The 27302-nt window shown below is 38.5% G+C and overlaps 1 long non-coding RNA gene and 1 pseudogene across 2 annotated transcripts in view; one reads left to right on the top strand and one right to left on the bottom strand.

Moving 5' to 3' along the window:
• Nucleotides 1-27302, bottom strand: part of LOC150053170 (uncharacterized) — a 195847-nt gene that overhangs the window by 155371 nt on the left and 13174 nt on the right. The gene's annotated exons all lie outside the window — the stretch shown is intronic.
• On the top strand, nucleotides 4430-5134 carry LOC150053171 (S-phase kinase-associated protein 1 pseudogene; annotated as a pseudogene).

Below are 27302 nucleotides of genomic sequence, written 5' to 3'. Positions count from 1 at the left end.
CATGGCTCTATAGAAACTGTTGCGTCCCTATTTCCAACCTGAAAATATCATGCAGAAGATAATGGTCAAATGAAATAGAACGCATGAATTGAGGAATGATTATACCTTCAAGTAATAATTACCAAGCACTTAACTTCTCCCAGACACCCAAATAGAAGCATTTGACCCTAACTTCTTAAACTACAGGGATATTTTTATTCCATTGTGCATTAAGACTCAAAACTTGTTTTTAAAATCTTTATTTCCTTTGTCCTCTGTGATCTAAAAGTAAGAGGAACACCATATCCAATTCATAAGTATTGGTTACAGAAATAATTCGTGCAAAGTAAAATACACAGAGATTAAAAACTGTTCCCCCCTCCAAAAATAACATCTTCTAGGTCATACTGAAAAGAGCAAACAAACTAAAATTTGTGTTAAAAATTAGAATCTTTGCCAGGCATGTTGGAGCATAACTCAAATATAACCAATATGAAAAAGGGCTCCTGGAGACAGAGCTCCTGCTTCGCATGTACAGACCCTGAGTTCAATCTCTAAGTACCACTGGGTTGTCCTTCAAGTCGCAGAGAAGCCCTTGCTCCGATTCTTAGTACAATCAAAAAGAAGAAGAGGAAGGAGGAGAAGGAGGAGGAAGAGGAGGAGGAGGAGGAGGAGGAGGAGGAGGAGGAGGAGGAGGAGGAGGAGGAGGAAGTTAGAATAAAATAGAATAGAATCTTAATCCTGAAACTGGTTTTTATTATTGATATGGAAGAAAGCAAAAGCCTTATTTATTCAGACTTTGAATGTTATTTAAGTCTTGAAAATGGCCTTCAAACTTACATGAGATTTCATTTGGTTTAATAAAATACTACCTAATTAGGAAGAAGCGTTACTGCTATCTCCAGAGATGTATTAATATCATTAAAAAGAACATATGCTTGAAAGTTGTATGTACATTTATAATTTTGTTCTCTTCTGAATGTGAAAGACTATTTAATTAAGATTATTACTATCTTTAAAGCTTTTTCTCAAAGGAAATTTTCTTCATTTTAAGCTACATGTCTTCTTTGGGGAAAAAAGTATTTTAAGGAAAATCTTAAAATTCTACAAGTGTACAGGCTCTCACTCATTACATTTCCCACTATATAAGTATGTAAGGGTTGCCTACTTTATTTTTCTCTGTGATAATTTTTGTCAACATTTTCGTTCAGGAGCAATTGAAGAGATAAGCCAACTCCCCATATAATTCAAGTCCAAAAAGAAAATGAAGAAAAAGGAGTGTGGAGCCTAGCAGAGTGTACAGAAGTTTGTCTGCTAGAGCCAGATGCAGTAGTGACTCACATCAGTATCCTAGCTACTTGGAAGGTAGAGGTCAGGAGAATTACAATGCAAGGCCAGCCTAGGAAAAAGCAATAATGTGGTTTCATCTCTATAAAATAGCTGGGCATGGTGGGTCATACCTGTAATCTTGAGTGGGAAGTAGAGAAAAGAGAACCTCAGTCCTAAGCTAACCTCAGGCAAAAACAAAGACTCTATCTGAAAAATACCTAAGTAGAGCCATAGAGTACTGAATGACAAATATGAAGCCCTAAGTTCAAATTGCAATACCACCAAAAAAGAGAATAAATAAAAACTCCAGTTCAGAACTATTAGAACTTATTATAATTCAGACACCACCAATTAGTGCTCATCAGTCCCTTTTGTTTTAGCATCTCTGCCTCATGGTCCACTGTCTGGTCCATGCTTTCATTTCCTTTACACTTCAGCGTTCCAATTCTGACCTGTAGTCCTGAGTATTATTCATTCTCTGCTGAAACTGCTCTCCCAGAGACTACCTTCCTTAATAGGAGATGAGCTCTGTTACCACAAAATTCATCTGTACCTCAGAACGCAACCTCACTATTTGCTATAGATAAAAATCACCTAGGGCAAGGTTATACTGGAGTGGATGGGTCCCTAATCCAGTATGGTGGTGTCTTTATAAAGAGGGAAAGTTTGGACACAGGTAAGCATAAAGGTAAAATATGCCAACTGGACGTGAAATCAGATACTGAGATGATGCAGTTATAAGCCACAAAACACACCAGAAGCTAGGAGGAAGGGGTGGAACACATTATCTTAAATCCTTCTTTAGGTGGCTCTCTTGTCATTCTACCTGCCTAAGCTATCCTAAAGGTCATGTGTCGTCTCTACATTGCACCCTGTCCTCCCTCCCATTGACTTCACTGCTCAAATTTAATTCACCCCATCAGTGAAGCTCACTGCCTAAATAGTCATATCCTTTCACAGCCCAGAAGGACCATCTAGGATCTAGCTACTGTCCAGATCATTCTGACCTCCATAAAGCAAACAAAATGTCCAGCATCTCTCCTCTCACTGAACTGTCCCACCATGGTCACACCTGTCACACTTTACAAGTCTCTAATCCCTTAATGTTTTATTTAAATGTTTCTTTCTCTAAAAATGTGCCCCAGATCTTTTATCATCTATTAGGTAACTCTCCCTCCGCACAACTCACTTTATATGTTATTCATACTTGTCTGGACTCAGAATGATTCTCCACTGTATTTATTTATTTATTTATCATTTATTTGCCCATGTGTCAATATAATCTACCATAGTCATCTTAAAAACTACCACACCACTTTCATGCAGTATCTAGTCCACAACAGATGTTGATTGGCTTAATGTTTGAAGTCTCTAAGTAAATTAATGAATTAGTCAAAATGGCTACCAGATTACTTGAAATTCACAGAACTCAGAGGAGCTAAGCCTTTAAAGTGAATTCAAATAATCATCCAAGCCACCAGATGACCTGGCTCACTTGGGCTCATTGTATCTAGAATCACAGGCTGTCATTATGTATGGTAGCCCTACTTTTTGTTCCTGGAGAGTACTCAAGGCTACAGTGTCCTAATGGCACCAAAGGTTTTTTTGTCATCTTTTCCATCATCCCCTGGGAGGAAATAGCATACCTCCTTCACAGCTTACTCTATTAGTTGTTGGGTTCAAACCTAAACCTTTGCAGTAATGACAAGCTAACTAGGGCTAAAGTGCTAGCACCAAAGTCCATTCACCTTGCTGTTATGCCCTTATTTCCAGGAGGTTCTACATCACCCCTCCAAGCTCAAGGCCAGGAGAAAGAATAAGAGTGTGGAATGTTCAAAGTTTTGGATTTCTGTCTCAAATAATGAGAAGGCTGAAGAATCCAACTGATCCTGCACCCAGAGCACAGACAAAAGAGGTCTAAAAGCCCAATGAGAAGCAAGTTTTTGTCTTATCTCTACATATAGAAGAATTATGAGGTGAGGATAACATGGGTCTCAAGTTTTTAGGCTAGATTAACTAAATCAGAGGATCAGAGATTATGGAAACTGGGAGTTGTTTTTTTTTATTTAGTATGGGTAGCTTGAATGTTTAACCAGATCTGGTTACTTCCTTCTAAGGCAAACAAGTTAAAGAATAGCAGGAATCCTTACTAGTTCCACCACAGAATTATGTACTGGCATTTCTGATAACATAAGCATTGCTAATGGAAAGAATAGTAAGTACTATTTGTGGAGCCCATGATGTGTGCATTGTTCTTTACTCTCCATATAGTTATCAGCTGACACTCATTGCTGCCTCTGCAATCATGAGGAAGGTATAGAAGGGTAAGCAGACAAACACTGGCAGCTCACAACTCTAATCTGAGCTGCTTGGGAGGCTGAGGTCTGAAGATGGAGATTCAAAGCCAGACTAGGAACTTTCCTAACGTCATGAGACTGTTATTTCCAGTTAGCCAGCAAAAGGTCACAAGTGAATATGTGGCTAAAGTGGTAGCATACCAGCCTTGAGCAGAAAAGCTAAACAAGATCAAGAAGACCTGAGTTCAAGCCCAACAGACACAGAAGAAAAAGGAGGAGGAAGAAAAAGAGGAGGAGGAGGAGGAGGAGGAAGGCTAGGAGGAGGAGGCGGGACTGGGGGAGGGATAAGGAAGAAGAGGTGGAAGATGGGGAGGCAGTGGCAGCAGCAATATCCTAAGGTCACACAGCTTCTAAATGTCAGGCATTTCAAAGCAATGTAGAAAGCAGGGAAAAAAGACCCACAAGCAGCTAGGTGTCCCTACAGAATAAAAGAAGAAGAAAGAACAGGTGGTTCTTGCTAAGTAATTTGCTTTATATTGCAAATAATTGCCCACCTTTGAAAAGTTTTAAGCAGAAAGTAACACTCCAGGCTTATATTTTAAATATTAAAGGTGGAAGTGGTGCTGAGGCTCAAGTGGTAGAGCTCTAGCCTTGAGAAAGTCCACGGACAGTGCTCAGGCCCTGAGCTCAAGCCCAGGACTGGCAAAAAAAATAAAAAATAAATAAATAAAGGTAGTGGCCTTGTCATCTTTCTCTCCTCCTTGCACAGACGGTGCCCCACTCCCAGCAGACTCCTGTCTGGGGTCTTTTTGAGACCAAACACCATGTCTTCAATTCAGTTACAGAGTTCTGATAAAAAAATATTTGAAGTTGATATAGAAATTGCCAAACAATCTGTGACCATCAAGATCGTGTTGGAAGATGATGGAGATGATGACCCAGTTCCTCTACCAAATGTTAATGCAGCAATATTTTTTTTTTAAAAAAAAAGGTCATTCAGTGGTGCACCCACCATAAGGATGATCCTCCTCCTGAGAATGATGAGAACAAAGGAAAGCGTGCAAATAATATTCCTCTTTGGGACCAAGAATCCCTGAAAGTTGACCAAGTTACACTTTTAGAACTTACTCCGTCTGCAAACTACTTAGACATCAAAGGTTTGCTTGATGTCATATGCAAAACTGTTGCCAATATGATTAAGGGGAAAACTCCTGATTCGCAAAAGGTTCAACATTAAGAATGACTTTACTGGGGCCGGGAGTTTTGCCTAGTGGTTAAAGTGCTTGCCCAGCATGCATGATGACCCGGGTTTGATTCCTTGGTACCACATACATAGAAAAAAGCCGGAAGTGGTGCTGAGGTTCAAGTAGTAGAGCTCTAGCCTTGAGAAAGTCCAAGGACATTGCTCAGGCCCTGAGTTCAAGCCCAGGACTGGCAAAAAAAAAAAAAAAAAAAAGAATGACTTTACTGAAGAGGAGGAAGCAAAGGTATGCAAAGAGAACCAGTGGTGTGAACTGAAATATGCCTGACACTGTAATACTATAAGGATTGTTCCAAATTCTAGTTGCATTGCTCTGTTTATATAACTATTAATATTAGACAAACAGTAGACAAATGCAACAGTATTAAGGTAATATTATCCTCATTGCATATGTAGTTTGAATACAACTTATGGCTGAGTTTCTTCTAGTCCCAAACTTAGGGCTGAGTTTCTTCTAGTCCCAGTGAATGCTCCTCTTTTCTTTACTCTGAATAAAACAATTGTGGATTCTCTGGAAAGTGTCAGTTTAGAATTTCTCTTTCTGTAGAGCAATTTCTGCCTAGTTTATTGTCTAGTTAATTTTAGTTAAGCTTTCAGAAGTTGGCATTATAAACAAAACAAGTTGCAACAAGGTTTTGGATAGAATTAACAAAATACAACTTTATTCACAAATTAGAAACTGGAAAAAGGCTACTTGAAGTTAATGTTAATGGGGTTTTTAGGATGTTGTCTAGAGTCTAGCCAGGACCAGTGACACATGTGAAGCAAGGCTTTTAACTGGACCTGAGATTCTTTTTCCCCTAATTTTTAATCTTCTCAACTTGGAATATGTTGCCTAGAGATTCAGTTACTACCAAGTGTGTGTGTGTGTGTGTGTGTGTGTGTGTGTGTGTGTGTGTGTGTGTGTGTGTTGGAGAAGTGTAACTAGACAACTGGTTAGCTTTTCAATTAAAAACAAAATTAAAAAATTAGAGTGGAGAATGGATTGGAGGGGACAAGATCAAAGGCAAGGAGAGTATTTAGAGAACTGTAGACATTACAATGAAGAGACGATGATAGCTTTATGTCTTCATTATCTCTAATGACAGATGGCAAGCACTAGAATACAGAAAGACACAGCAGATAAAATCAACCCCTCTTAGTCAAGTACTGCATAAGCTGATCACCTCTCCAACCTATTCTATACCTCAGACTCCTATAAAGACATACATTATGGGTTATCTAAAGGTGTTACATCAAATGAGCAAAGCAGACCCTCTAGTTGAGGCAGATAACACTAAATAAAATGGGTAAAATAACCTGTAAGATAAATTTTGTGCTGATAATTAGGCGAAACAACAAGGTTGGGGTCCTAGAATTGAATGGTCATGGAAATTCCTTTGAGGAGATAAAGGGGTAGCTAGGAAAAGAAAGATGATGGGAAGGAGGAAGGGAAAGAAAATAGAAAGAGTGGGAGAGAAGGAGGAAGGGAAGGAGAAAGGGGGGAGGGAAAGAAGAAAGAGGGAAGGAGGGAAGGAAGAAGGGAGGGAAGGAAGGAAGGAAGGAGGGAAGGAAAGAAGATGAGTGAGCAAGGGATCAATTATGTTAGTTGTTGCTGGTTGAAGTTATATGAATAAATTGGCCACTGAATTTCACAGGAGGATTGTCACTGATGCATTTGGTCAGTTATAGTAAGTCAAAAGGAGAAGTGAGGTAAGAAAATAGTCAGTGGCAGTCACCTTTCTGTTTCTGTGATAAAATATTTCAGGCCAACATATTAAAAGGAAGAAAAATGGATTGAACTCATGATTTCAAGGCTTTCAGTCCATGGTCAGTTGGTCCTGTTGCTTTTGGGCCTGTGGTCAAGTAGTACGACATGAAAGAAACACCTGGCAGAGAAAAGCTGTTCACTTCAATATGGCCAAGGAAGCAGAGAGACAGAGGGGCCAGGGTACACATACTGTTCAAGGGCATACCCCAAATGACCCAGCTTCCCTCTACCAAGACACATCAACTAATGTTTCCACCACATCCCAATAGTCAATAGTGCTTCAGGCTGGTGACTGAGCTGTTGGCATTCCAGCTTCAAACTACAGCAAGCCTTCAGAGTCCTTAGAAAGGAAAAGCATATGCCAAAGATGAATGGAGGGGAATGGCACAAGGACTGAGTAAGAGCAAGGCAACATAAGAATCATAGAGAGCTAGGCAGTAAGTTGGAAAAAGGAAGGTCTCTCATGCCCAGCTTGGGCTGTCAACCAGAAATTGGAGTGACACGGTCTCCATGATCTGATGGTTTGTTCCTGTGCCATCAGCTGCTCAGAAGTAGGAGTTGAGAAGACAGAGGCCTCATAGTTTTAGAATCTATTTCTTCAATTGATGAGACTAGCAAAAGGAGTGGAAAACAGATTTTTCATAAGGAAAAGGCTCATACAACCCAATATATGGATGTACTTGGAAAAGTATCCAGAAACTATGCGCTAGGGGTTAGAGGAGTCTGTGTAGAAAAACAGACTAAAGAGGAATGAATTAAAGTTATAAAAGAGCTGTTAAGCTGGTCAGAGTGTGAGATTTAAAGTGCTGCAGGTAATGAGGTCTTAGCTACCTTGAAAATCAGTCCTAGAACTGTATGTCAGCAGTTCCATCTTTGTTAAAGAAGCACTCACACCAAAACTGGAGTAGCCCTATTCTAACCAGTTGAGCTGAGTGAACTGAGAGCAAGTAGGTTCTGGGAAGGCTTTGCAATAACCTGTGTGCTCAGAGTAGAAAGAATCTTTTGCTGATCATCGGAAAAGCATACTGTGACATTTTCCCAAAGCAATACTACCCTGTGTTTCCAAGGATCTCAAGAACTGTAACCTCAGTTTCATGAATAATCCAAAAAGAAAAAGTAGTAGAACCATTAAGAGAAGGAGCCCAGCGAGAAGTCTTCTGGTCATTTGTGTGTTTGTGTGTGGGCCGAGGGGTGGGAAGGAGTAAGGAGGTGTTACTAGGAATCTGTCACTGAGCTATGTACCTAGGCTTCATGTCAATGCTACTGAAGGGGAAATTGTACCCCAGATGTTTGTTCTTTCTGTTTCTTTCAAATGCTTACCATGAGGTAAACAGTTTTACCACATGTGATGTACTAGCTTGCCACAGGCCCCAAAGTAATTAGACAACTGGTTGTAGACTGAAACTTCTAAAAGCGTTAAGCCAAAATAAATTTTTTCTCTTTTTAAGTTAATTTTTTTTGCTATTTTATCATGGTAACAGGATGCTGACTAATACTAGGCATGGCACATATGCCTGTAATACCAGCACTGTGGAGACTGGGACAAATTCAAGATTAGCCTAGGATATATAGAGTTCCAGATTAATCTAGGTTACATGGAAAAACCTTGTTTCATAAGAAAAATAATAATAAGCTATCAACCACAACAAAACATTTTCTTTGTTATGTGGGGGAGGGGAGAGAGAGAGAGAGAGAGAGAGAGAGAGAGAGAGAGAGAGAGAGAGAGAGAGAGAGAGAGAGAGAGAGAGAGAGAGAGAGCGCGCACACCAGTACTATGGTGCTTGAACTCAAGGCCTCACATTTTCTCTTGGCTTGTTCATTCAGACTGGCAATATACCACTCAAGCCATGTCTCTATTTCCAGCATTTTTCTGATTAGCGATAAGAGTGTCTCAGATTTGTCTGCCCAGACTAGCTTGAACCACAATCTTCAGATTTCAACCTCCTGAGTATCTAGGATTATAGACATAAACCGCTAGTACCTAGCTGGAATAGTTTAAATTTTCACTAAAACTTTTAAGAAAAAATAATGTTATCAATTTTCTCTGAATATTCTAGTCCATCTGCTTTTTACAAGTTGATATAGACATGTTTTCCCTCTAGCTACCTCACTAAGGATGTATAAATATAATCACCATTACTGTCCTCTTTGAACCTCAGTCACCAAAACACTCCCAGGCATTACGTGAACTTCATCATCAGAATCCAGCACATTACCAAATATACTGTCATCCCAGTTTATCCATGACCTACTTTGCCAAGCAAACTCATACCCAGAGCCTATTCATCCAAACCCATTTTTTTCCTCCCTGACTAAAGACCTAGAGAAATCTCCTCTCCCGTCTGGCTGGTCTCTTGGATACCCACATCACTTCTGACACCCTTGGATGATTTTAAGCGACTCTTGAAGATCACCCTGCTCTTGAACTATTTCTGCCCTTGCAAATCTCTTTCCAGCATCTGCAGTTACTGGTAGAGTGGCCCTTTCTTCAAACCTGGAAGTGTTCAAGAGTTACTGAAGATAAATAACTACAGTCATTATTAAGACAACCAAAGACAAGGTATAATTTTTTTGAAGGGCTTGAGAGTTAGAAAAATCTCTTGACTGTAATAAAAGCCATGGCCTGTTTTTTTCAGATCCTCCTGTGCCTATTTGAAAAGCACTCTTATCTTTCGGGCTCTGCACCCAAAATTTATCTTCTGAGCTCCATGTTCTCAGTGTAAGCACAGATGGACTGGATGACAAAGGAGATCCTATGCTGTTGCAGACAGCTGTTTAGTTCATGGATGGCAACCCCTAATACAAAGCCAACAATGATTGCCTTGTGTTCCCTCTCTTGCTTTTGCACTCTGCTGGGATCCTACTGCCAAACCAGTATGAAGCAGTATTAAGATCTTAATTGCAATTATCCTTGTATATTTTGGCTACCTGATATTTACTGTCTTCATCTAGACAAGTGCCCAGATCTTTTAGCCTTGTCTTGATTTTATTTTTCTTAAAAGAAATAGGAAATTGAGGGACAAAGGGGGAACAAATACCGCAGAGCTATTCATTAGACACTATGTTGAAAATAAACTTTACAACTTGAGGGTGGGGATGAGAGGGAAAAGCTGAGAGACAGCGCGGGAAGAGGCAACATTGACCAAAAAGAAATATACTCCTTATCTGACTTATATAACTGTATCCCCTCTGTACATCATCTTTATAATAACAATTTTTTGAATTTTTAAAAAGAATGGGGCTCTTCAGAACCTCTTACAAGTTATGTCTGGTAAGTCCTAATGAATACTTTTCCAATGTGTTTTCTCTTGTTTCCTTTATTTTTTTCTACCACTTAAGGCTAGCTTTGATCCTGGATTCTCAGATCTCAGTCTCCTGAGAAGCTAGGATTATAATTGTAAGCCACTAGTGCACATCCTTTTGTTTCCTTTCTTGTCCCTATGGACAAGAATAAAGAAAAAAGAGAAAATACTTGATCTAGATAAATATCCCCTAAGGTGGCTTTGAGTTTTTCTAGCTTTTGTCATGTTTAGAATGTGTTTCAGGGCCTTTGTTCTTTCATAAGAACAAAGGATAAGGATACTATAAATATTGGAGATGTCTTTTGTTTTCTCTCAATATAGTATCAAGTCCTCAGTTTTGCTTTTTACCTAAGGCCTGTTTTGATAATCCATATGATTTTTCTGGCCTGGTCTTTTCTTTGTTGCTGACTTGCTCTTAATTTTCTTTCCTCGGCCATCACAGTGTTCAAACTGAAACTTCATCTGCTTGCAACTCATGACAAAATAAGACAGAAAAAGTTACCTCCAGTTATCTATACAGTATAGATTTAAGTGATCATTGAATGTACACATCCCTAACCTGGATGTTGCCTATGAATAGATCTATGTGAACAAGAATACAAGTGGCCAATGATAGGTATGTCCAAAAGTAAATCTGTAAAATTCTTTTAGGGATATATCACACAGTATATAATTTAGTCACAATGCAAGTAGCAATAGATAGGTCTGGTTTTATTTTATTTATTTTTTTGGTACCAGTCCTGGGACTTGATCTCAGGAGTTCTGGGCACTGTTCTTTGGTACCAATCCTGGGACTTGATCTCAGGAGTTTTGGGCACTGTTCTGAGCCTCTTTCTTTTTTTTTCTTTTCTTTCTTTCTTTCTTTCTTTCTTTCTTTCTTTCTTTCTTTCTTCTTTTCTTTCTCAAAGAACACTCTACCACTTGAGTCATGGCTTCACTTCTTGCTTTTTGTTGGTTAATTGGATATGAGTGTCACAAACTTTTCTGAGTTGGCTTCAAACTGAGAGTCTCAGATCTCATCCTCTTAAGTAGCTAAGAATACAGGCATAAGCCACCAGCACCTGACTCTGTTACTTTATTTTTTTCAAATACTTTTTATTGTAATTAATAGAAGGGTTACATGATATTTGCCAGATAGATGGTGCATTAATTCCCATACATGGATACCCTTTCACATGTCTTGGTCCCCATTTCCCTCCCCCCCACCCCCACTCCTCATCTTGTTTTCCCCCTTCCCTATCCAATTTCAAATAACCAAATACAAATATATCCGATATATCAGGTAACAAAGTGAGATACTGTAACAATAAGAGATAACCAAGGGACAGCAAAAGAGATGAGAGATAACATAGTACCTTAAGAACAACAATCATTCATTATATGGCTTATGTTTCTATATCCTAGAGATCCTTTCATTTAGCGTCCTACTATATGGCCTTTTGCATCAAGGTTTTGCTCTATTGCAAATCTCTGCTAGGAGAGCCCAAGGTTTCTACTGATTATGACAAATGAGGGAAATCATTGAGCCTATGTTCCTCTGAGTCTGGCTTACTTCACTTAATATGATCTTTTCTAAGTCTTTCCATTTCCTAACAAATGAGGCAATGTCATTCTTTCTGACAGCAGCATAGAATTCCATTGTGTATAAATACCACATCTTGTTGATCCACTCATCAGCTGAGGGACATCTAGGTTGGTTCTATATCTTTGCTATGGTAAATAGTGTTGCAATGAACATTGTTGTGCTGGTGGATTTAGTATGTCTTTGTTTCTGGATGATTGGGTAAATGCCAAGTAGTGGAATTGCTGGGTCATAGGGGAGCTCTATGTTTAGTCTTTTGAGGAACTGCCATACTGCTTTCCATAGTGGTTGAACGAGTTTGCACTCCCACCAACAGTGTAGTAGTGATCCCTCCTGGCCACATCCCCTCCAGCATCTGTTGTTATTAGATTTCTTGATCCTGGCCATTCTAACTGGAGTGAGGTGGAATCTTAGAGTTGTTTGGATTTGCATTTCTTTTATGACCAGAGATGTTGAGCATTTCTTATTTTAAAGCAGGATTCAAAACTGTTTCTGCCAGGAATCTGTACCTTATACCTATACTCCTAGCTACTCAGGAGGCTGAGACCTGAAGATCAAGGTTCAAAACCAGCCTGGACAGACTAGTCTGAGGAAAGAAAGGAGAAAGAGAGAAGGAGGGAGGCAGGAGAAAAGATAGAAGGAAATAAAGAAGGAAGGGAGGGAAGGAGAGAGGGAGGGAAAAGGGAAAAAAGGAAAGAAAGAAGTGGAGGTGTGAGTCAAGTGGTAAAACACCAGCCTTTGATCAGGAAAGCAAAGTGAGTGTGCACAAGGCCATTCGTTCAAGCTCCAGGTGAAACAAAAACTCTTTCTGTTGCCAACATGCCATCTTAGGGAAATTAAAAAGAGAATGATTCAGCTTAGTAAAGTTTGCTAAGGTGGTGGGATGCTTCCAGTAGGGAGCGGAGGATCAGTGATGAAGCTTCATCTAGGATCAAAGCCCTTTTCAAACTACAGACATATCAAACCACTAAAAATTAGAAGTGAAAATTTATAATGACATCTGTAGCCACCTAATAGAGCCATATAACACTAACAAGATCGTGTCCACCTGGTAAGCAAATATCCTCCCTTGTTCTCTAAGAATTGTATATTATCCAGAATGACAATTTACACTTGTATTGTGTGTTTCTGATTTCCAAATGCCTTCATATTCCATACCAATAAACTAAAAATGGGATGTATGCAGTGTGCCAGATGGGACTATAATGTAAATTGAGAGAGGGGGATGTCTGGACGATTAGGCAGTGGCTATAGTTAGGATAGCACTGTTTTTAGCATGTTGCATTACATGAAGACAATCCCAGACGCTCAAGCAAAGTCTCCAATCAAAACCAAATAAGGATGACACACTAATTGAAAGACAAGGCAAGAGAAACACATCAGGTATCTAAATCAAATTTCCAATCCCTGGCCTACACAGCAACAGAATAAAAATAGAACTTGTCTGGATCCACTGGTTAATTTAAACTGCTCATCATTTCATCTGTAAATCTGCCACGCTGACTCATCAGGGCTGGCACCAGATAAATAGAGTGTGACTTATAGAAAGGGCCTAGTAGAAAGGAGAGAGGGGAAAGCTATACACCAACATACCAAGCCACATGAAACCACTCTGTATGAAGGTAAACAAGTCTCATCCCCCAAAAAGCAACAATATAAGCAGAGCAATTAACAAAATAAAGATAAGTGGCTAGGAGAACTTTGTTTCTTCTGCAACCACCCTTTATTTTCTAGCCCCCCCTCATCCCACTCCAACAAGTCACTCTTCCAAGCCCCTCCCTCAAGCCTTAGAAAGAAGGTAAAATCTTCAGTGGAACTTGGTGTTGGCCAGATATTCCCAGCCAGAATATATGCGTAGAATTAAATATCTAGAAGAGACCTGAGATGTCTTTATTCCCCCAATTTTGCACTTTCTGTACAAAGTCTCCTATAATTCCCACGTAGGAGATGTGGCCTCTGAGTCAAAACCTCCCCTGATTTTAAATTAAGATCTCCTGGGACAGTCCCTTTCCATTTCTAGATTGCTCTAATCATTAAAAAATAGTTCCCATCCATGCTAGCCAAAATCAGCCCCCTGCAGCTTCTTCTAACAGGAGAAATAGCAAGCAATCCCCCGATCCCCAGCCCTACCCCCAGCAGCCCTTTGCTTTATTGGAAGCCAGCAGCTGTTACCTCCCTACAGAGTACTATGTCCTTGCATTTTTAAGTATACCCAACTGCTGCTCAAATGACATGATTTATAGCCTCCTAACCATCTTAGTCATCCTTTCTTGAACATGTAACATGTCACCATTCACCAAAGTCTCTCTTCAAAAGTGGAGTCCAAAATAAAACACAATAGTACAGCAATGGCCTAAGTATGGACTGAAAGCTTTAGTCTACTGTCAAAAGAACCAAAGCACAAAGAACCTCATAAACAAGAAAGAGAGCATATGTGGAATTGGGGGCTGGGGTGGGAGGAAGAAGAGGAAATTCAACATTTTTTTAATTCTGTGAGTCTGAAATTAAAATTTGAAAACACTCAAACCAAAGTTGGCTATGTAGTGGGCGCTGGTGGCTCATGATGATAATCCTATCTACTTGAGGCTGAGATCTGAGGATCACAGTCCAAAGCTATCATGGGGGAAAAAATGTCTGAGACTCTTACCTCTAATTAACTACAAAAAGCCAGAAGTGGGGCTGGATCAAGTCAGAGCATTCGCCTTGAACCCAAAAGTTCGGGGACAGCACTCACATCCAGAGTTCAAGCCCTGGGAAAAAAAAAATAAAAGGAGATAGCTACATGCAAATGAGGTGGTTAGAAAGACCACACTCTCCCTAGTGGTGTTTAACAGGTTTTCAGCACTGTTAAGCACTATTAAATGTCATTAAGCACTGTGTAATATTTTTATATGGTTAATTTTATATTGAGTTCTCACTAAAAGTTTCTGTTCTAAGCATATTACAACTCTCTTTTTTCTTTCTTTTTTTTCTGTTGTTTTTGTTGTTGTTGTTGTTGTTGTTTGGGTTTTTTTGCCAGTCCTGGCTTTAACTCAGGGTGTGAGCACTGTCCTTGGCTTTCTCAAGGCTAGAGCTCTACCACTTGAATCACAGCATCACTTCTGGCTTTTTCTATGTATGTGGTACCAAGAACTTGAACCTGGGTCTTTGTGCATGCTAGGCAAGCACTTTACTACTAGGCCACACTCCTGGCCCACAACTCTTTCTTTCTATGAATGAAAATCATAGTAAATTGTTAGCAAGATAAAACAAAACAAAAACATATTGAATATTGGGGATAATTTGAAATGCTCCTATTCCCAAAATTCATAACTATTTTGTGTGTGTGTGTGTGTGTGTGTGTGTGTGTGTGTGTGTATGTTGAAATACTTCCATAATGAAGAATGGCTTAAAGATAGGAGTTAAAGAACTGCCCAGCATAGGCTCAAATCCTTAGAAGAGTTCAATCATAGAATGAATGCCCTTTGAAATGTGGAGTTTGTCAGCTGGTTTACACTAAGATTAACAGTATGCTCTGATATTCAGCAAAGCTGATCCATGGTGTAGATAGAACTGATGCTGTGACCTAGAGTAGTAGAGTCATGAAGACTGATAGAAGAAGTTATTAACTGTAAGTAAAGGGCTGGTGGAATGATTAATTGCCTCAGTATGAAGCTCTGGGGCTCTAACTCACACACATCATTAAGTCCCAGCAAATGTCCAGTCTTTGGAGGTCATGGTTATTATTATAAACCAATAAATACATGAACAACATGAAACAGAGTAAATGGCATTTTTCTATTCTGAGGATATTTAAAAACTAACCTGCATATTTCCATAAATACATATTCCATTTGCAGCATAAATCTTTCCTTAGTTTTCACGAAGCCAGAACAGAAGCCATTAGCTAAACCATACTTCACCACCAATGTTGCATTAAATTTTAACAACTGCAGTCAAGGGTAAGGGGGAAAAAATTAAATATTCTAGTATTTTCAAGGAACTTACAACTTAATTCAATGTTTATTTTGGCAACTTGATTATTTTCACACGATTCAGGGAAAATTGATAATAGTCATTAAGATTATTCAAATGTTAAAAGTCAAAATCCACATACCCACAAAACAATGATGTATTACACAGAGGAATGTTCAAGTCTTATAGGAAGATTAAATTGTTTTTAGCCACTGTTAAACAATGGTTACTAGTTATGGAGTACAGTAAGTTCCAGTGAACAATGAGGGAGTAGCTAGCCATCAGTGACAGGGAAATGCAAATGGAACCTAAAATGAGGGATGGGCTCACAAGGCCTGTGACAGAAAAAAATAGTAATTAAGCTCTTACCTAGCCTATGTGGCCCACTAAGGTCATGGGATATCATAAGATAGGTGTTTTGAATACTCTATCCACCTAAGGATCAATGATAGGCTTCCTTCTAGCCTAAGGTGGTCAAAAATAGTTCCTAAAACTACAGAACAGTTCATTTAACTTACCCACCTAGGCTAGTAAACCATAAGTAAAAGGTCAACTTCATGGAATGGTGATTCTGCTCCATAGGCTGGTCCTGGGGAGACTTGAATGCCAAGCCCCTTATATTTAACTAAAACTCAATTTAAAAATAAATAAATAAATAAAAATCATTGTCATTCCCAACCTAGAAATGACTTACTTTCAGTTTCTTGAAAGCTTAATCCTTTCCTAGTGGACTTCCTAATCGATTTCATTTTCACTATATTCATGTGTCCTTCATGAATTCTCATGCTAGAGAGGTAGATTAGCTAGGCTGATCTTTTTTTTTTTTTTTTGTCATCAGTAGTGGGGCTTAAACTCAGGGCCTGTGTGCTGTACCTGAGCTTTTTTCTCTCAAGGCTAGCTCTCTACCACTTTGAGCACAGCTCCACTTCCAATTTTCTGGTTGTTAATTGGAGATAAGAGTCACAGAGACTTTCCTGGCTTTGAGCTGTGATCCTCAGATCTTAGCCCCTCCTGAATAACTAGGATTTCAGGCAACAACAATAATAACATCAACAACAGAAAAATACAGTACAGCGATGGAGGTGGGCCTGTGGCTCAAGTGGCAGAGCACTAGCCTTGAGGAACAAAGCTAAGTGACAAGCACCTGAGTTCAATTCCCAGTACTAGCACAAACACAAACACACATGGAAGGAAGGAAGGAAGGAAGGAAGGAAGGAAGGAAGGAAGGAAGGAAGGAAGGAAGGAAGGAAGGAAGGAAGGAAGGAAAGAAGAAAGGAAGGAAGGAAAGCATACAGGTAGGAAGTAGGAAAAAATGCAGGAAGTAAAGCAGGGAGGGAGGGAATGGTTTTTTTTTATATGTTTTTTATTGTAATTAATAGAAGGGTTACATGATATTTACCAGATAGAAGGTGCATTAATTCACATACATTGATACCCTTTCACATGTCTTGGGGGAGGGAATGTTTTTAAAAATAGAGTACCACTAAAAAACAAGTATATGTGAACAGGAACCCAAAAGCTAATAACTACTATAATTATTGTCCATTTGTTTATTTCTTTCATTTTTACTTTACTTATTCTCTAGACAGGTAAAGGAGTGAAGAAGGGAGAGTAGGAAAGAGAAATTATTTGGATTAACCAAACAAGATAAAGTCAAGCATGGATGGCTCACACCTGTAATCATAGGTACTCAGGAGGCCTGAGGATTCAGGTTTGAATACACACACACACACACACACACACACACACACACACACACACACACAAAGTAATGGGAGGACAATTGAATAAGAAAGAAAAAAGATGAAAACTATTCCAGTAAGGACAAATTTAGTTGCTGAAATGGTGACTTGTAGAACTAACTCCCTAGTAGTAAAGTCTGGAAGGAAACATGATAACCTGACATAACTGTCACTGGCAATGTTAAGAAGAAAAATATGTGCAGTCCTGTAGGAAAACATACTGAATTTTAGAAACCTGTTTAAATCTAACCTTTATGGCCAATTGGCTATGCCACTACAGTGATAGTTTATTATTATTATTTCTATATTAAAGCTCACCCACCAGACTGTAGTTAAAACCAGGAAGTAAATTATAAAAGCAGATAAACTCTCCTCTCAACAAACCTACTTATGGTTGTTTAAATTACAAGATTATGAAACATAGGAAGGGTTTGTCCTTTTATAAGGCAAGAAAATCTAATAACTCCATTAGTAAATTTTGAAAGTGTTACCATATTAACAAAGTAAAATGACTTAAAAATAATGTGAATAATATGAAAAGAAGTAATTATAAAGCTAAGCACCTATGATTCACATCTATAATCCTAAATACCCAAAATGCTGAGATCTGAGAATCCTGGTTCCTGGACAGATAAATCTGAGATACTCTTATCTCAGATTATCAAACATCAAGAAATAGGGGTATGGCCCAAGTACCAGAATGCCAGTCTTGAATGAAAAAGCCAAGCAAGAGTGTAAGACCCTTAGATAAAGCCCCATTATTGAGACATACAAAAAAGAAAGCATTGGTAACAGATGGTTGAAATATGAATCATCCTTTTCTATATTTTTCCTTGCCCCAAAGTTCCAAGATGTTCTTTTTATCAAATTAAAATTTCAAATAAATTCAAAAGCACCTATGGACATATTCTGTAGAAAGTTGTCTTTTGCTGCTAAATGTATTGTATTATTATTAGTTATTGAATATTCCATTGTGATTAGTTTCATTTCAGTGATAGTACTATCATTTTAATGTAGGCACATATGAATAAATCAAATCAACTAAATGTTTCAATTACAATGAAATCTGAAAGCTCTAGTTTAGCAAAATGCCTTCAAGATGAGTATTTCAGTGATTAATACATTTACTTTACTATAAATCTTAAGATTATCTAGTGCTTCAAGATGAAAATGAAACAGTGTGCTTAGAAAAGAAAAGTATTAAGCCCCACTAATCACTTATAAGGTAGCACGCTCTTGGAAGACAAATATAAAGCTCTACTCCATCCCCTGCTAGAATCTAATCCTATGTATTAATTTGGATGAGTTAGATTTGCTGTGGCTATTGTGAAGGAAAGAGAGCTCCAAACACTAACTCAGGGATCCAGAGTGGTGGAGATTCTAGCATCTAGTACCTGTAGGTACATTTCAGCTCTTTTGAGTACCAGAGAATCTCACATTAGCACTTAAATGTTCCAGCAGAAGACTGACACATAGCAATTCTACTCATAATTTATTTACCACTTTCAGGAGTGAGCCTACCTGACTAGCAGATGATAGGAAAGCTGTCCTACCACATACCTCGAAAGGAAGACCCGGGAAAAAATGATCACCCCTAGGGAATTCCTAGCACATTACATCTTTGTAGCTTCATTGAAGATAATAATAGTTTCTATTTGATAACTTTACTGTAAGTGATTCACTTATACACTGAGCACTTTGAGCTGTGCTAAGCAGTGAGTATAAAAAGAGGAATCTGCTCTTTCTACCCTGAAGTTCACCTATTTGTAGAGGATATGAGCATGCACCAGGCGTGGTGGCACGCTCCTGTAATCCCAGCTACCCGGAAGGCTGAGCATGGAGGATCGCTTCAGTCCAGGAGTTCTGGGCTGCAGTGTGCTATGCCAATCAAGTGTCTGAACTAAGTTCAGCATCAATATGATGACCTCCTGCAAGTGGGGGAACATCATTAGTAGTGTAAAAAGGAATAACAGCATGGGAATGTAGGACACTGGCTGCAGGCTCGGTTAATTCCTGGTAGCTCTTGGCTCTGTCATTTACTGGTGGTGGTTTAGCTGAATGACTTCACTTTTCTAAGTCTCTGTAAGATTATGACCTTAAAACACATCCACTTGTTGTTTGTTATGAGGATTAAATTTAAGGCAGGTCATATAATATGCAATGTGTAGTTCAATGGATAGAAGCTACTATTCTGAAATTATTCTTTTTAAAAATTTACTTATTTTTGGTCTGTCATGGGGCTTGAACTCTGGGACTGGGGATTGTCCCTGAGCTCTAAGCTCAAGGCTACTGCTCTACCACTAGAGCTGCAATGCTACTTCCTGAAAATATTCTTAAACATTTTAGATAAAAAGTGGTTTCTTCCGTTGTCAGATCACCCAAGTTAATAAACATAAATAAGATGGGCTAAGAATGTGGCTTAGTCCATAGAGTAGGAGAAGATCTTTACTAGCCATACAACAGACAAAGGTCTCATATCCAAAATATATCTACATCTAAAAAAATTGAATCTCTCCAAAACAAATCTTCAAAGAAACAACCATCCCATTAAAAAATGGACCAAAGACTTAAGGAAGAGAGACTTCTCTGAAGAGGAAATAAGAATGGCCTATAGACACATGAAGAAATGCTTGTTTGACATCTCTGGCCATAAAAGAAATGCAAATCAAAACAACTCTAAGATTCCACTTCACTCCAGTTAGAATAGCCATGATCAAGAAATCTAATAACAATAGATGCTGGTGGGGATATGGCCAGGAAGGATTCCCTACTACACTGTTGGTGGGAGTGCAAACGCATTCAACCACTATGGAAAGCAGTATGGCAGTTCCTCAAAAGACTAAACATAGAGCTCCCTATGACCCAGCAATTCCATTACTTGGCATTTATCCAATCATCCAGAAACAAGGACATACTAAATCCACTAGCACTAAATCCATTGCAGCACTATTTACCATAGCAAAGATATGGAACCAACCCAGATGCTCCTCAGTTGATGAGCGGATCAACAAGATGTGCTATTTATACACAATGGAATTCTATGATGCTGTCAGAAAGAAGGACATCGCCCCATTTGTAAGGAAATGGAAAGACTTAGAAAAATCATATTAAGTGAAGCCAGATTCAAAGGAACGTAGGCTCAATGGTTTCCCTCATTTGTCATAATCAGTAGAAACCTTGAGATTTCCTAGCAGAGATTTACAATAGAACAAAACCTAGTACATAAGGCCATATAATATGAGACTAAATGAAAGGACCTCCAGGGTAAAGAAACAAAAGCCATATAATGAGTGATTATTGTCCTTAATGTACTATGTTATCTCTCATCTCTTTTGCTGTCCCTTGGTTATCTCATATTGTTACAGTATTTCATCCTGTTATCTGATATATTGTAAATATGCGTATTTGGTTATTTGAAATTGGATAGGGAAGGGGTGGGAGTGAGGGTAGGGAAATGGGAACAAAAACATGAGAAGGGCTATCAATGTTTGAGAAGTAATGCACCCTATATCTGGTGAATATAACTGTAACCCCTCTATATATTATAATAAAAACAAAAGAAAGAAATCTGGCAAGGATGTAGCCAGAAGGAAATGCTACTACACTGTTGTAAACTTGTTCAACCACTCTGGAAGCAGTATGGAAGTTCCTCAAAAGACAAAACATAGAACTCCCCTATGAACCAGCAATCTCATTTCTGGGCATCTACCTAAATATCCAGAAAAAAAGGCTCTACTTAAATCTACCAGCACAATCATGTTGCAGCATTATTCACCATAGCTAAGACATGGAACCAACACAGATACCCCTCAGTAGATAAATGGATCATAAATCTGTGGTATATTTACACCATGGAATTTTATGCTGCCATCAGAAAAAATGACATTGCCCCATTTGTAAGGAAATGGGAAGACTTGGGGTAAAAAAATCATATTAAGTGAAGAAAGCCAGACCCAAAGAAACATGGGCTCCATGATTTCCCTGATTTGTAACAATTAGCATATGTTTAAGATTCTCCTAACAGAGGATCATAATAGTTCAAAGCTATGTACATAGAGACCAAATAGGATGAGGCTAAGTGAAATGAACTCCTGGATATGGAAGCAAGAGGTTTATACTTGTGATATTCTTAATGTACTATGTGAAGCTATTTCTTTTCTCTTTTTTTCCCCTATGGTTTATCTCATGTTGTTACTGTATCTGACTTTGGTATATTGTATATAAATGTATTTATTTCAAAAAGGTAAAGTAAGATGAAAAAAATGAGTGGGAGTGGGTGGGAGAAGGAAAGTGGGGAAAAAAACATGAGAAGGGGTAACAATGTTCAATAAATAATGGGGCCAGAAGTTTGTCCTAGTGGCAGAGTGCTTGCCTAACGTGCACGAAGACCCAGGTTCAATTCCTGGGTACCACATACGTAGAAAAGGCTGGAAGTGGTGCTGTGGCTCAAGTGGTAGAGCTCTAGCCTGGAGAAAGCCCAAGGGCAGTGCCTAGGCCCTGAGCTCAAAACCAGGACCTACAAAAAAAAAGAAGAAGAAGTAATGTACCTACTACCTGATTAGTGTAACTCTCCTCTGTACATTGCCCCAACAATAAAATTTAAAAAAAGAAACATTTCTTCCATTGGTGCTGTACATTTTCTCTTTTCATTTTTCTTTTTTTGAGAAATACAGAATTTGAGCTATGTGCATGTGTCTATATGTGTGGTCTTTATTTTAGGGAACTGTCTAGTCCTGTTTCTTCTTTAAATTTAATTTTGTTGTAAAAGTGATGTACAAAAAAAGTGATTTACCGAGGGGTTAGAGTTACATAAGTAAGGTAATGAAGACATTTCTTATCAAATACCATTACCCCTTCCCTCATTTTTCTTCCACTTCTTCTTTCTCTGACTCCCCCACCCCCAAGTTATGAAGTTAATTTCCAACCTAGTGCCTTGTTAGTATTGCTGTTGCATACTGGTTCATGATTTGTCCTTCCTTTCACCGTTTTGTTATTCCCCAAACCAGACACAGGGTAGCAGAATAAAAAAAGTGACTACAAGGGATAAACCAAAGGGGCTGGGGGAACAAAAGAAAAAAGAAATAACTTCATACAGCACATTAAAAACAACATCAACAACAAGAAATCCTCTGTTTCCATACCCTGGAGTTCACTTCAATTAGCATCATTTTATATGGTCCTATGTACACATCTATTGAGATATTGTGATCCTGCAATCCCATTAAACTGCAGAGCTTCTGCATGGCAAAGGACACAACTAGCAAGTTGAATAGAAAGCCCACAGATTGATAGATCTTCACTAGCTATACAACAGACAAGGGCATCATACCAAAAATACACATAGAACTCAAAAAATTAAAATTCCCAATAACAAATCCTCAAAGAAACAACCACCCCATTAACAAGTGGGCTAAAGCATTAAAAAGAGACTTCTCTGGAAAGGAAATAAGAATAGCCAATAGACAGATGAAGAAATGTTCGACACCTCTATTCATAAAAGAAATGCAAATCAAAACCACATTGAGATTCCACCTCACCTCATTAGAATTGCCATTATAAGAAAACAAATAATAGTAGATGCTGGTGGGGATACGGCCAAAAGAGGACACTATGACACTGTTGGTGGGAATGTAAGTTGGTTCAACCACTCTGGAAAGCAGTATGAAGGTTCCTCAAGACGAAACATAGAACTCCCTTATGACCCAGAAATCCCACTCCTGGGCATTTACCCAAATGATCATAAACAAGGCTACACTAAAGCTATCAGCACAATGCTGATCATTGCAGCATTATTTACCATAACTAATAGGCTCAATAGATGGATGAATCAAGAAACTGTGATATATATACATATATATATATATATATAAAATGGAATTCTGTTTCCATCAAAAACAATGACATTGCCCCATTTGTAAGGAAATAGAAAAATTTGGAGAAAAATCATATTAGATGAAGTAAACCAGACCCAAAGAATCATAGGCTCCATGGTTTCCCTCATTTGTAATAATTAGCCCTGTTTCTCAGCATAAGTTTATACTATGTCCATTTGTATGTTCAATTATTCTCCTTCATAGTTCAATTTTTCCTTTTGTAACACAAACCTTTTGATTTTTTTATTGTTATTATAAAGGTGATATACAGAGGGGTTATAGTTACATATGTCCAATAATGAGTACTTTTCTTTTAGGACAATGTCACCCCTTTCTTCACTCTTTTTTTTTTCTTTTTTTTTTTTTTTTTGCCAGTCCTGGGTTTGAGCTCAGGGCTTGAGCATTGTCCTTGGACTTTCTCAAGGCTAGAGCTCTACCACTTGAGCCTCAGCAACACTTCTGGCTTTTTTCTATGTGTGTGGTACCAAGGAATTGAACCTGGGTCTTCGTGCATGCTAGGCAAGCACTCTACCACTAGGCCAAACTCCAGGCCCATCATTTCTTCACTCTTTCCCAGTTTTTCCCTCCCATCCTCATGGATAAGTTGTATAGGTTATTTTCAACATAGTGTCTAGTGAGTACCACTTCTTCATTTGTTCACCCAAATTCCCTGATTTAAAATAATTTATCCAGAATTTGTTCCTGCTGATGCTAAATCAGTGATAAGGAAGGCATTTCTATTCAATTGGGATATAAGCACTGTATAACTAATAACAGAAGTATCTGATTAGCCGGGCACAGTGGCTCATGCCTATAATCCTAACCACTCAGGCTAGGAGATCTGAGGCTGAGATCTGAGGATCAAGGTTCAAAGCCAACATGGGCACTAAAGAATATGACACTCTTATCTCCAACTAATCTCTAGAAAATGGGAAGTGGTGCTGTGGCTCAGGGGTAGGGTGGTATCCTTGAACTGAAGAGCTCAGGGACAGCGCCAGGCCCAGAGTTCAAGCCCCTTGACCCACAAAAAAAAAAAAGTATCTGATATCTGATTAGAGTTGTACTAAGTACTTAAAGGAAAACAGGTAGATAACAAAGGTAGAGACAGATTGATAAGAAAGAATAACATTGGTAAAGTGGGACTGCATTAAACTGCAGAGCTTTTGTATGGCAAATGACATAGCTAGTAAACTAATCAGGAAGCCTACAGAGTGGGAGAAGATCTTCACCAACCACATAATGGACAAAGGTCTCATATCTAAAATATATCAACAGCTCAAAAAATTGAATCACTCCAAAACTAATCTCCAAAGTAACAACCATCCCATTAAAAGATGGGCCAAAGACTTACAGAGAGTCTTCTCGGAAGAAGAAATAAGAATGGCCTATAGACACATGAAGAAATTCTCAACATCCCTGGTCATAAAAGAAATGCAAATCCAAACAACTCTAAGATTCCACTTCACTCCAGTTAGAATGGCCAGGATCAAGAAAACTAATAACAACAGATGCTGGAGGGGATGTGGCCAGGAGGGATCACTACTACACTGTTGGTGGGAGTGCAAACTCGTTCAACCACTATGGAAAGCAGTATGGCAGTTCCTCAAAAGACTAAACATAGAGCTCCCCTATGACCCAGCAATTCCACTACTTGGCATTTACCCAATCATCCAGAAACAAAGACATACTAAATTCACCAGCACAACAATGTTCATTGCAGCACTATTTGCCATAGCAAAGATATGGAACCAACCCAGATGTCCCTCAGTTGATGAGTGGATCAACAAGATGTGGTATTTGTTCACAATGGAATTCTATGCTGCTGTCAGAAAGAATGACATTGCCTCATTTGTTAGGAAATGGAAAGACTTAGAAAAGATCATATTAAGTGAAGTAAGCCAGACTCAGAGGAACATAGGCTCAATGATTTCCCTCATTTGTCATAATCAGTAGAAATCTTGGGCTCTCCTAGCAGAGATTTGCAATAGAGCAAAACCTTGATGCAAAAGGCCATATAGTAGGACGCCAAATGAAAGGATCTCTAGGATATAGAAACATAAGCCATATAATGAATGATTGTTGTTCTTAAGGTACTATGTTATCTCTCATCTCTTTTGCTGTCCCTTGGTTATCTCTTATTGTTACAGTATCTCACTTTGTTACCTGATATATCGGATATATTTGTATTTGGTTATTTGAAATTGGATAGGGAAGGGGGAAAACAAGATGAGGAGTGGGGGTGGGGGGGAGGGAAATGGGGACCAAGACATGTGAAAGGGTATCCATGTATGGGAATTAATGCACCATCTATCTGGCAAATATCATGTAACCCTTCTATTAATTACAATAAAAAATATACAAAATAATTGGTAAAGAAGTCCAAGACTTCATCTACAGTAGGAGAAAGGCTTTCTTGAAACTCAGTGATTTAGCTGATTGAGTAGAAAATGCTGCATATTTATAATCTCAATACATAGGAGGCTGAGGCAGGAAGATTGCTTTTTCAAGGTTAGGCTGGACTACACAAAACAAAACAAAATTTTTTTTTCAGTCCTGGGGCTTGAACTCAGGGCCTGGGCACTGTCCCTAAGGATCTTTTTGCCCAAGGCTAGCACCCTACCACTTGAGCCACACCACCACTTCTGGCTTTTTCTGTGTACGTGGAACAGGGCTTATGCATGCTAGGTTAGCAGTTTATTACTAAGCCACATTCTTAGCCCATCACTGGTCTTAATGAGAGTTGATGAGGATCAGCTTAGCCTGTGGTAGTGGAAATAGAGGAAAGTGAGTAGAGTGGGCAGTTATAAGATTACTTAATGGTTCAGGTTGCCAACAACCAAGGCCTGGAAATTCAAACTACCACATAAATTTAAGTAAAAAAAAATAATAAAGAAAAACAACTCAGTGAGATGCAGTGAATTTCCTATTTAGCAAGGATAGTAGAGAAATATTCTTCTATACAATGGAATTAATGCAGAAACTAAATGGGCTAGGCAAGGTCATATTTTTTTATGTTTGAAATCTAAATCTAAACTTCTGGGTTATTGGAGATAGCACACATATGTCCATAAACAAGAGATTGTAGAGTATATATCCGTGTGACATATATTTACATAAAATATGAATATATATTCATATTATATTTGTGAATCTATGGTTATAAGCATATCCTTAAGGGCCATGATAGGTCACATTCCTGTAGAATGGTGGGCCACACAGTCTGGTTGTTTGTTTGGCAAGTAATAAGGTAGTTAGCGCACATAGTTGTGTTATAATGCCTAATTTATACCTCCGGATATATACTGCTTTATTCCTCCTCATTCCTCAGAGAAGAGGCACTCAGCAAGTGAAATCACTGGTTTCAAGTAAAGCCAAACACAGAACATAGAAGTTAGATGGAAAAATCTCTAACAGTCTTCATTTCCTGCAGCCTTCTGGAGTCAGACTCATTTCTGGCTCTTGAGTACATCTGACTAGTGAAAATGGGTTGTGGCCATCTGGTATTTCTGGGGAGGTGCCATTGAATCATGATGACAGTGCTGGACTAGGAATTAGGAAATAGGAGGTGAGCTCTAGTTCGAGACCTGGTTTTCTGAAGTACTATGAGCTGATTACCTTGCCTCTTCCAGATCCTGGGTTTTCATTGTAGAATTTGAACTACACTAATATTTGTGGTTGCTGTACTGTGATTCAAAAAGAAAATGTTAATCTTCCACCTAACATTCACTTACATTATTTATTTAATTACTCATTAATTCTCTTTTTTTCTTCTAGGAGAGGTTAAGGTGGGTGGAACAGAAAGAGAGGGAGAAACAGTAAGCAAGTGTACTCATGCTACTTATTAATTTGTTTAACAAATAAATAATCATTTTTATTTCAGGCAGATTGTAGACATCAGGCACACAAAATGTACATTTACACATAGAAATGCATACATGTATATGTGTATGCATGTCTATACACATATATTTACATTTTATCAAGAAAAGAAGAAAATTCACAATTTAATATTTATGACCTTGGCGCATATATATATATATATATATATATATATATATATATCGGGGTTCCTTGAAGGGAAGGTGGAAAGGGTGCTGCTTCCATGGCAAGAAGAGTCACTGAAGGATCAGTAAAGTAGATTTACAGAATGCATTAGCTGGTTTTAACTAACTTGCCCTCACAAATAAGATAGTGACCTTAAAAGATTCTTATGGAAGAAACAGGTTTGAATAG

This window comes from Megascapheus bottae, chromosome 16 (genome assembly GCF_031878675.1).
Source record: "Megascapheus bottae isolate mThoBot1 chromosome 16, mThoBot2.hap1, whole genome shotgun sequence".
In the NCBI taxonomy this organism is placed as follows: domain Eukaryota; kingdom Metazoa; phylum Chordata; class Mammalia; order Rodentia; family Geomyidae; genus Megascapheus; species Megascapheus bottae.
The sequence above is the reverse complement of the archived record's forward strand: the minus strand, read 5'-3'. Positions and strand labels throughout refer to the sequence as shown.